We start from the raw sequence: 12,514 nt of genomic DNA on the forward strand, positions 1-12,514 counted from the left end.
CGTGGTAAATCGGGAATTAACTGTGGATTTTGATGCAGAGAGTTCCATTTTTTCCCTTGAGATTGTGTTATCAAATTTTGTTTGTTGAAATCTAAGTATGTAGATTTAATAAATCTTTTAAATCAGGTTAAATATAAAACAACTAATATCCCTTATTGTTAGTGTTTGTTAAATACACTGCTACACTGAAGGTCACATAATTCTGTCCAAAAGCTCAAGTTCGTCATTGTGTATATTAATAGAGTGTTTTTCTTATGAACTATTTTTGCAATTAAACTACATGTATGCCTTATGCTTGCTTTCTTTTGAAGGATTAATGCGCTTTAAATAAAACAATATACAGTATCTTTACCATAAAAACATATTTATTGATATGTATATCAATTATCCACTTCAACACTATTCTGTAGTTTCTCTAAATGATTTATTTCTTCATATTGAGGATAAGTTTTATTACGCAGCAGTAATTCAAAATATTCATTTTAGTGTAGCCATATTCTTTTGTTGTATGTATGTATATATGTATGTATGTAATTGCTTAATGTCACAGCTACAGGTATTCTTTCCAAGAAGAAACTGCGACCAATGTTTTGGGCTATATTTTAAAAATATGTTCTCAACTTGCATTATACGTTTTCTCTTTAATATTGTATATAATATAGTAACGTAGGTACAGTAATATAACTTAATTTATATCGATTTAATGTAAGAAATGTAAGATGCTGTACTGTATAATATTTAATTCTGAGATTAATTTTATAGAACATTCCCTACTTCTGTTACAAATTCTTATTCTCTCTTAATTTAAATGTGTAGATTTCACCATCTGCTTCATCCTCACTCTTGTGGAATATTGAACCAACACTAGATATTAGATGCATATTTTATTTCGAGAAATATATGAACATTCAAAGATATTCTAATTTTATTTAAAAAAATGAATTTAATTAATTTTATGTCATGTATAATATGCAGTGTTACTTTCTTATTGTGTGTATAATGCGAAATTGTTTTGGTACTGGTATTGTAAGAAATATATATCAAATTGATAGTATTAACTCTATTAAATATAGAATATAATCTAAATTTAACAGAAGAAATACTGAAATCAGAAGTAAACACTGAAATGCTGAAACAATTGTCTTTAGAGACAATTAATATTAGGTACCCTCCACAAAACTGGCTTCATTTATACACTGACGGATCCTTGATCTCCAGAGAACAAGGTGCCGGTGCAGGTGTTATGTGCTGTCTCTTCTCACTTTATAGATCTCTTGGATATGGAACAACAAGTTTTGATGGTGAAATCATTGCAATAAGTGAATGTCTCAGGAATCTTCTATGCCACATCAATAAATTTAGGAATGCAGTTGTATTGTCAGACTCCAAAGCAGCTATTCTATCAATCGTCTCTAAACACACACCTTCATCTCAAACAGCAGAAATAACTAAAATGCTCTCTCAATTATTATCACTCAATAAAAGAATTGTATTCCAATGGATACCATCCCATTGTGGAATCCTGGGAAACGAGAATGCGGATGCTTTAGCAAAGAAGGGCAGCACTGCTACTTACAGACCTGTTACTAAATCTACATATTACTCTGTGAAGAGATTTATTAAATCTACATACTTAGACTTCAACAAACAAAATTTGATAACTCAATCCCAAGGGAAAAAATGGAACTCTCTGCATCAAAATCCACAGTTAATTCCCGATTTACCACGAAAATCGTCTGTAGCTGCATTTAGATTGGCAACAGGCCATGATTGTTTGGCCAAACACCTGCATAGAATTGGAATATATCAGTCCCCTAACTGCCCATTGTGCAACTCAAACCAAGAAATGGATTCGGAACACCTCAAAATCTGTGCTTCAGTGGCTAGTCATGATAATATCTTTGAAAAATATTGGAGTGCAAGAGGTCAAATGACTTTATTGTCAAACGCCTGTCATTAGAAAACAACAACATTTTCTTGTTACTTTGTCCATGTATGCACCTCTTGTGGTAAACTATTATTACAATTTTTTTATTATTATTATTATTATTACTACTACTACTGCTACAATTTTTGCAATAAAAAAAACCTCAATAATAATATGCATTACAAGAGTGGTATGTTGATGTTTTCATGTTCGAGGAAAAGATTGAAAAAGCGAAACGTAGTTGAGCTTTTTTAATTTCTGAGAACATGAAAACAAACATACCGCTCGTGTATCGTACATTATTTTGTGCGAAGATCGTTTATACATACCTGAAAGAGGAATTTCTAATTAGTTGCAATGAAATCTCCATCTTGGTTTCTGTTCAATGACGGCAACTTTTAAAAACTAAAATATCTATCTTCAACATTGTTGCTATAAAATGTTTTCTGTGTTTACTATATTCCAGCAGGCCGTGATATACGTCTGTCTTTTTTTTCCCCCAATCTATAAATGCGAACTTAAAACAAACGGTAAGGTTATGTAATGATTTATTTTTCATTTTAATATTTTAACAATATTATTTATATAACATATTGCAGTAATAATATCGGCATCTGGAATCTTGTTGATTTTCTCACGGCTTCCTTAATGTTACTTGCATTACAAATGCAGTAACTTTTGTGGTGTTGTAGAGTTTACTTAATTTTTGCAAATATTTAAAAACAATAATTAACAGTGCAATTTAGGTGAAATTGCAGTGGTAAGTTTCCAATTTATAAGTATTACTATGTTAAACGTCTCTAAAAGTAATATGTTAAAAGCCTAAAGCAGTAAAATGAATATGGCGCTTAAGCGGTAAGAAGAGGGAAATTGTTATGTGTGTTAGGTTGGGAATACTGAATGTGGTATTTCACACTTACCTCGTATTGGTTTTGTGCAGATAGCAAGCAGATACGCACGATCTCGCACAAAAATACTTATTACATATAATAGAAACAAAGATACATAAAAAAATAAATAAAACAAGAATGAACATGTCAAATATTTAAATAAAACAGAAATATAAATTAAAGAGTTTACCACCGTATGAGCAAACACTCGTGATCGGAAGTGATTGGAGTGATATTTTTCATTTCCAGTAGCACAGAGAATCCCAGTCAGCTATTGGCCAGCCCTAAGCACTGAAGCAGTTACAGCTGCTGACCGACGAACTCCTAGCATTTTTGGTCCATTATCTACCATTTGCTCAAGGCCATAGTACGTGCAGTGTCAGCTTTGTCAATCAGCTTGTGTTTAAGTTACAGTACGTTAACGACAGCTCTTAATGTGCAAATATCTGTAACATTATTGTTGTGCAGATGTCTTTAATATTATTATGTGTGAATTGTAACAGTTCTTAATGTGCACGTGTCTTCAATATTATTGTGTGTGAATGAAATTTAGTTCATTGAAATGCTACCCCACAAGTTAACACTTATTATTAACTTTTTGAAAAAATACTACATTGCAAAAGTTTCTTAAAAAAATGTTTCCGACAAGTTTTATTCTATGCACAATTTTGATTATACTGATATTTAAAGAGGTATATGAGTTTTAAAATAACAATGCTTTTTATATCAGTGCCGTCTCAGACTAACACAATAAAGTGAAAACAAATGTGTTTGTGCCATTTCTAAAAGAGAAAAACAACCAAACACCTGTAATTTTATTTGTAGATGGGCATAAAAGCCACATGTCATGCCAAATTAGTCAACTCTGCACAGAACTTGGTGTTGTATTAATCCTGTTGTATTCCAACGCAACGCGAATTCTTCAACCAGCCTATGTAGCAGCATTTAGACCCATAAAAGAAGGCTGGAGGAAAGGAGTACTTAATTGGCGCAAAGATCATCCTCATGAAGACCTGAAAAAGGAACATTTCTATCCCATCTTAGAAGCAGTCCTAGAGAAGTACGTTAAAGGTAAAACACTCAGAAATGGTTTCAGAGCATGTGGGATATTTCATTGGTATCATGATTCCATTGGTTACTCAAAGTATTTTGGCAGCAAAGAAATAAATGAGACATCAGCTCAACCATGCAGTGAATTATATTAGATTATGAACATTTAAAATTACTGGTGGATGAAGAATTAATAGAAAAATTCAGACATTAAGAGTGAGACTGAAGTAGATCACAGTAATGAATTTTATATTCTCTTCAGGATGTGGAACGAAATGTTTCATAAAGGTGTGCAGCACAAAGATAATGAAAAGACAAAGCACTGTGTTAATTCTGTAATTGAGCTAATTAATTCAGACTGTGAAACTATAGATAGACCTCCATTTGATAATGAACAAACAGCTGATACCGTACTCTACCCCAGGAAGAAGACGAGACGACTAGTGAAGAACAAGGAAAACAAATGTCTTTTAAAAAATTGAATTGTCTCCAGAAAAATCGTGTTATCCAGAATTCTCAGGGGCAGCTAAGATCATCACAATATACAATCACACCAATTTTAGGAACTGAAGAGAGAATCAACTCTAACTTATCAGCAAAAAGGGTGATAATTCCAGAATCTATGAGTACCGAAACACTAAAATAAAACGGTGAAGGAACAAGAAATATGGAACTGAGTGATATTTTGTACTGGCCAGAATCCCCGAAAAGAAAGGGAAAACACCAGTCATTTGTTTTAACAAGCAAAATTTGGAAAAATATTCAGGCAGATAAAGAGCACAAAAACAGGTAGAACAAGAGAATCAATCAATCTTCTTAATGTATCCAGCTGTTTGCTGACAACGTAAAAGTCCATTATAGTCCACTGTAGTCTATTCAGTTGTTTTTCACGAGAAAAGAGGGATATTTTGATCGGGTTCATTATAGATGCCTGTTGCTAGTAGCCAGAAGTGAGGTGTAGTCAATATACACTGCAGGGCTTCTGCAACTGGTACTGATGATTTTAATTTACTTCTTTTGTTGTTTATGAATGGACAATATAGAAAAATGTGTTCCAGATCTTCATCATGACCATCATCATCTTCATCATCACCACAGACAAATAGGATTATCAGAAATGTGAAATCGGTGTAGGTACAATTGTGTGACAATGTGACCTGTTCTGGCTCTTGTTAAAATTGTTTGAACATGTCTGGGCAAGTTTTTGTACATTTCCAGGTCATTTGGTTTCTTTTATACAGATGTAAAATTTTTCCTTTGTTAGAAGAGAACCAATTGTTGATCCATAAGCAAAAGCACTGGATAGAGATATCACTTGAAGAGGTCTTGGTTGCAAATATGTTGTCTGTTTTGCAATATTATCGACTTTCTCGTTTCCAGGTATACCACAATGACTAGGTATTCATTGAAATGTTATTTCCTTTTGGAGTTTTTTTAGTTTGCTTAGTTGTTTCTGAATTGGAATAATTCTATGTGCGTATAGGTTTGGTACATATTTAATTATATTAAATATAGGCCCCTTGGAGTTGGTAAGTATGCAGATAGATTTTTCAGAAATTTGAGTAACTCACAAAAGAGCAGCATCAATAGCTAGCAATTCAGTATCAAGACTGGAGGAGGATGAACATGGTATGAAATAACTTTCTTGATATTTTGGAATATAATACCCTGCTCCTGATCTCTCATCATCAGGGTTTAGAGATACATCTGTATAAATTTGAAGATGATCCTTATATGTGCTGCAGAGTAGTTCCATGGCATCTAACTTAAGAATGTATGGAGGTTCATTTTTGGAATGATTTCCTGGAATTTGTATGCTATGTTCTGGAATCACCCACTTCCATGGAGGAATTTCGTTCACAACTGGAGTTTTAGCAATGAGTGTGTCGGTGATATAGACTGGTATTTCTTCTTTATTTTATAGAAATTACACAGGATATTATCTGACAGTTTGAAGAACATCTGAGATCTGGACGAGGCTTGCAATTTTAAATGTACTTTTAGATCCTTTTGTAATACATAGTGTCTGATTGGTTGAATACTACATTCAATTTCTAGGGCAACAGTTGATGTGGTTTTTGGTACTCCTAGGCATAATCTTCAGGCTGAGTTTTGAAGAACAGATTTTTTTGTAGATGAGTTGCTGATGCTCCTCCCCATATTTCACATCCATAGGTCAATTTTGTTGAATATAAGTGTTATAAAACAGACGCATTGTCGTGATATCTGATCTCCATTCCTTGGTTAAATGTTTTTTCCATAAAAGTTTTTCATCAGAAATGAATCCTAGGATCTTAGGAGTTGGATTGTACTGAATTTCTTGATTATTCAAATAAATGTGAGGTTTATAGTTTTTTAAGCTATATCTTCTTGTGAAGACAATATATTCAGTTTTTGATTGTGAGATAGATAGATTCCACTTGGATGCCCAATTACTGATATTATTTACAGCTGTTTGTATAACTCTTAATGATTCATTTGGATCATTGTTCGTAGCCCATTTTGTAACATCATCTGCATAGATACTTATTTTTACCTCATGTAACATTATATTAAATAAATTTGGGCTTAAAACAGAATCTTGAGGTATACCACTTGTAATTTTTTTGGATAAAGATAAATGATTATTTACTGAGGTTTGAATTGTTCTTTCATTAAGAAAATAATGTAGAAATCTTAGCATTCTGCCTTTGATACCAAGTTTCATAGATTGTAATAAAATGGATCTGTGTGGAGTATTATCAAAAGCGGCTTCAAAGTCATTACAGCTAATGTGATCTTCTTATCCTGTGAAACCTTTATAAATTTCTTGAGCAAAATATAATAGAGCTTCAGTTGTGCCACATGATGGTCTAAAGCCAAACTGATATGGGCTTAAAAGATTGAAAGTTGCAATTCTCCAGATTAATCTTCTGTGAACAATGCGTTCCAGTAATTTAGAAATGCAGGATGTTAAAGATATTGGTCTATCTATATGATTTAGGGCAGTGATCATCAACTCACGTATGAACGGGCGAGGGCAGTGCTTGGCTGATGCGTGCTTACTGTAATGGGCAGAGGACCGGTTTGTGCCGTTGCGTTGTAGTGAACAGAGGCAGTTCTTGCCATCCATTCAAACAAGAGATGTGAGGAGGAGAAAACACTTCAAAACGTAGACCAAACTGAAGAAATACAACTTACAGATACATTATACAACTCACAATAACGAATATGGCAGATATGAAAGTGAAGAGCGTGCAGCATTAATTCAACAATTGAAGGAAAATGAGCTAGAAGTTGTTTAAGATAACAATACTAGTGAATCAGCTATGCAACTCAGTTATAAAATTTCACTTTTAATAGTAAGATAATATTGGTAGAAACCTTTTAAAGATTGAAAATTTGAAGAATGTTTAATTACAACTGAAGGACTTTTCTCACAACAAGTGTAGGAGTTTGAATCTATCAGCTTGTTTCCTTCCACCATGATGTGTCGCATCCAAGGTATAGCCGAGGACGTTCAGGTGCAACTAGTAATTATTTGTCAGTTTTTCATTTGCTATTCTTTAGCAGTAGATGAAAATACTTATGTAAGCGATAATCCCCAACTGGTGATTCTTGTAAGAGGCGTTATTGAAAACCTTCAGATTAAGGAGAGCTTTTATATATTGTTCTCATAAAGGATACTACTGCTGGTTCCGATATTTTCATGTAGAGGCTGTAGAAATTATTTTGGACTTCCTTGGAATAAACTTGTATCCTTGGCAACCAATGGTGCTCCTTCCATGGTTGGAAGTAAAACAGGTGTAATAAGGAGTCTAAGGGACGAAGTGAAAAGTGTTAATTTATTCCATGAAGTTATTTCTGTTCACTGTATTATACACCAACAGAATTCATGTGCAAAACAAATAAAAAATGGTGTTATGAAAGTAGCCCAGTTGGAAAAACCACAAACACAATTAGATTGAAAGGTCTCACTCATCGTCAATTTAAGTCTTTCTTGACGAATACAATAGTGAATATGGCGATCTGTCATATTATAGTAAAGTGTGGTGACTAAGTCGTGCCAAATTATTGGATAGGTTCTTTGAACTGAGGGAGGAAACATCATCGTTCACGGAGAAAGAAGAAAAGCCTGTATCATTCATAAGTGAAAAATGAAAAAATTGATTTGTGAATTTGCCTTCTTAATGGAATTATCTGAATGCTTTAAATTGTTTTCTACAAGGTAACAACAAGATTATTACACAGTTATATGACAGAGTGAAGGTGTTTAATATGAAACCACCTCTAAATGTGGAACGTTAGCTTAACTAGAAGGATAAGTTACAGCACATTTTTTTAATTAACAACGATGTAGGCATACTAGTTTATTAAGACTTTGGACTTCGAAGAATATATTCACACATCATGCGATCTGCGCCAGGAATTTGATTCGAGATTTAAAGACTAGGAAAATTTTCAATTTGATTATCGATTATTATTTGTAATTGGAACTTATTGATTTACTTTACGATAGTGAATTGAAGGACAAATATCAAAACAAAAGAAGTTATCTGAATTTTATATGAACTTTCTATGTGTTAGATTTACATGATTGTACAAACATGCATTTTCAGATTCACATAAGTTATCTGTGCAAACAGTAATTTTTTCCTATGATGAAGATAAACAAGCCATATCATGGAAACCAAGTATCGGATCACAACTTAAAATGTGCTGTAACATTATGCACTATACAAACAATAGTTCCAAACGTTGAGAAATTGCTGAGGGAAAAGAGAATTAAACAAATCCCGAAAAATCAGTGCTAATGCCAGTGTTGAGTGAATTGAATGGAGTTAATTTCTGCATTACTATTCCTAGGGTTTTTATATGTTTTGTTCAACATTTCCCCTAACAGAAGCAGTTTACACATTTACAGTAATTGTCATGCATTACCTGAATAATTAACATGAAATGTGTATTACATTTCTGAAAGTAATTATAAATTTATTAACTTCTAGCTTTGTTGAAAATAGGGTACAATGTTTTTCAAATTGCTTAATATAGTTTATTTAGTTATTTCTATTTAGCCCGTATCTTTTATCATCAGAAAACAATCATAAACCTATGCAGTAAATTCAAATTGTGGTCCCGCCGCTGAACGTCTCTATCTGCCCTGTTACGACTTTCCCTTGCCGAAAGGGCGAGTGGGCAAGGCTTGATTACGACAGAGTGCTCTGAGTTGGGGACCACTGATTTAGGGTCCAATTTGTCTTTACCTGTTTTGAGAATAGGAATTACAATTGCATTTTTCTAAGTTTTAGGATAAAAGCCTGTTTTCCAAATATTATTGAAGAGATGGAGAATTTCTTGCCTAATTTTATCAGAGGAATTTAATAACATGCTGTTATGGATTTCATCCTCTCTATAGCAGAATTGTTTAGCTCTGATATTACCAAGTTTATTTCTTCAGTGGTAAAAGCATTGTCTGTTACATCATTATGATGAAAAATGAGTTGAAAATTACTTGTAAGATATTGTTCTTCTTTGTTCATATATTTAGACCATGGTGAATTATTACTTAGCCTTTGGGTATATTGTGAATTAAGAGTTCTGCCTTTTTAGCATTTTCTGTTGTTATTGTTTGATTACTATCTTTAAGGTGAGTGATGTGTTCATAACTCTTGCCTTCTATGGCTCTAAATCTTTTCCATATAGTTGTAGATGGAGTATTTGGATTTAAGGACCCAAAAAATTGCTGCCAGCTTGTTCTTTTGGCTGCAAGAATACTTCTTCTGAGATTTGCCCCTGCTTTATTATATTTTATTTTGTCATCAAGAACAAGAGAAGAAAGAACTCGAAATACAAACGAGATGCCTAAGAAGAAAAAAAAAGAGCGAATTACTAAAGTGGGTAAGGGTACTGATGTAGGCCTAACTGAAATGTCGTCTTTCAAACAAGGCATGTGTTATGTGTTATGTTTGTAATATTAAAACTGAAAATGGAAGCCTACAATGTTCACTGTGCAATAAGTTATTTGACGAGAAATGTGTACCTAAAAATCATCAACAACATATTCCTGATAATACAGACTGCGATGATTTCCTTTGTCATCTGTGTTACAGTGTTGATGAAAGTGATACTGAAGACTTGTTTTTAAATATTGAAAATGACGGTGAATAATTGGAACCTTTGTTGACTTCAATTTTGATATAAACTGTTGATAAAACGAGTATGCCAAGAACTTTATCAATAACTACCAAATATTGTAACAAATCTACCAAGAATTGTATTTTTCAGAACTTATTTTTTTCACATGCAAAAATATTATTTCATTTTAAAATGTAACTGGATATATGTGAATATATGTAAAAATATTCCTTTGTCCAATAGAAATTTCATTTTTACGATTAAACCTAAAATATCTACTCAATTTTTAATTGACTAAAATATCATCCTTAACCCTGCCAATATTGTACCTTTCCCCCCTATTAATTTATTTTTGTCCACAGAACATGAACGATTCATCCTTTCACTAATAATAAAACTCTACCCTGAATATTTCTGGTAACAAGTGCAGCGCAGCACATCGGTATGGCTAGTAAATAAATAAATATTGTATAATTTGGTTTTAAGTAATTTACATTTGAATAGAGTTTCCTGATTATTTTACATTTAATTTTAAGCTTTGGATTTGTTATGTAATTTTCTTCGAGCTTTTTATTTGTTGTAATAATTGTATAAACTTGTAATAATATACCGACTGAAATTATTGTTTATAATTGTATACAAGTTATTGTGCAAACAGACTGTACCCCCATGGTACATGATACAGAAGAGACACGAAAATATGTAAATGCACCAGTCTTGTTCACAGGCTTAAACACATAGTCACTGCTTATCTAACTTGTGTGAAATGTGACCAAACAATGGACTTGAATTATAATCAAGTGAAATGATGGCACGAAATAAGACTCCTTTACCGCTAAAAAGACTAAATAAACCCCAAAAGGTGATTCAGTTCGGTTTTAATCTTCATTTCTCTTTTTGCCCCCTTTCCAGATGCTTTGTTTTAAACTTCCATTCAGAAATGCTTGCCTGTCACGGGCTGCTATGATAGTTAATTTTCTGCTACTTGGTAGTGTTCATATCTTCTGCCTTTCTCTGTGTTTGAATTCTCATTTTACAAGCTGCATACATCAGATATGTACAGTACTTATTGACTGTCGCACAACCTTTCGTGCAGTGATGTTGAAACTATGCTAGGTATGTGTTTTGTATTTGAATGTTGGGAATGTTGTATGTGCGTAAAATTTTAAGCAAAGAGGCATCTTAAATAAAATTTGATAATGAGAAATATACATTAAAATGGGTATTTCTTTAATGAAATATCCACCAAAATAAAAACATGTATAGCATCGAAATTAAAAATTTTATTTCGCCAAAAATCGCCTTATCAATGAGTCAATCAAAATCATACTCAATAGTTTATTGGACAAGATTCAACAATACAATTCCCACTGATAAAGAAATCCATCCATTGGCACCAACTGTTTTGAAATATTGGTGAGGGGAGGGGGCAGGACTAGTAAACTGGCATTATCAAACCTCATAAACCACTTCAGAATGAATTTTCGCTGCTCGTCAAGCGTGCTCCAGTCAACATCTCATGGGCTTTGCATACAGGCAATATTTTGATCTATTGGCCGTGATGATAGCTAGGCGCGCAACATGGAATCATATGACGAAAAGTTGATTATTTTACATCTCTGTTTCTTTGATTTCAAGTACTGAAAGCCATATACTGATGCCATTGTAGTTATTAGAAACATAAATTGAATAGCTACATCGTCAGTCATTGTGCAATTCTCCATTTTTATGTAATAGATTCTGTAGTTTTGTTGATTCGGTATGTTTGTTTCCACACACGTGTTATGTTTACGTTAAGTTTAATTTTCATTGTGAATGGGCCTTGGCTACTTAAGTTTGTGGCATATGTTTATGTGCTTATGTTAATGTTTACGTTATGTTTAATTTTCATTGTGAATGAGCCTTAACTTTGGCAACTAAACCGTTGTTACCATAGCAACAGGCCTACCACGCTATGTGACATTCAGGTGTTTTTCCGATCACAACGCTACTGCCATGTCCCATTTTTTTTTAAAAAAAGAACAGGTTTTTTTTTATAGTAACACATTACAGAATGAGAAATGGAATCAAGTAGTAGGTAGTGACTTCTGTCACAGTCTAGTATATACAGTCACGAAGCTTGAGTTGTGAGGGTAGTAGGAACAATAAACTGTGCATGTACTATTTCGCATTGTCTGTGATGAGGCGATAGTCGCGATCCTAGTGGTTAGCAACTATCTATAGATGCATATTTACTACGTATTGAGCTTCGTGACTGTATATACTAGACTGTGCTTCTGTGGTGCGTGTCGGAATAAATTTTGTCAGTGCTTTATGGGTTCGGGAAATAGTAATGATTATTTTATTAGTAATGGAATTATTAAACAGAACATGAACACTAGCATACGGTTGCCTGCAGGAGGAAGGATATGTGCATTTGACGGTAAATCATTCCTAGAACTTTCTTGACCCTGTAACAGATACAAATACAAACAAAATTAAATGTGTGTGAAGGGAGGTGAGGGCCAACATTCCCCGTTAACGGAAAAAGAGG

General features: G+C 33.2%; 1 protein-coding gene across 2 annotated transcripts in view; it reads left to right on the forward strand.

The window, feature by feature from the left end:
* Aduk (Another Drosophila Unc-51-like kinase) overlaps positions 1 to 10,780 on the forward strand; it is a 76,449-nt gene extending 65,669 nt beyond the window's left edge. The window contains exon 10 of one of the 2 annotated variants that reach the window (XM_069839707.1): positions 9,550 to 10,780. The gene's annotated coding sequence lies outside the window, so the exon portion shown is untranslated. The remainder of the gene's footprint in view (positions 1 to 9,549) is intronic. The other variant, XM_069839710.1, reaches the window with a different exon arrangement.
* The last annotated feature ends 1,734 nt before the right edge of the window (positions 10,781 to 12,514 follow it).

The sequence above is a fragment of the Periplaneta americana genome, chromosome 11, assembly GCF_040183065.1.
Source record: "Periplaneta americana isolate PAMFEO1 chromosome 11, P.americana_PAMFEO1_priV1, whole genome shotgun sequence".
NCBI classification, from domain to species: domain Eukaryota; kingdom Metazoa; phylum Arthropoda; class Insecta; order Blattodea; family Blattidae; genus Periplaneta; species Periplaneta americana.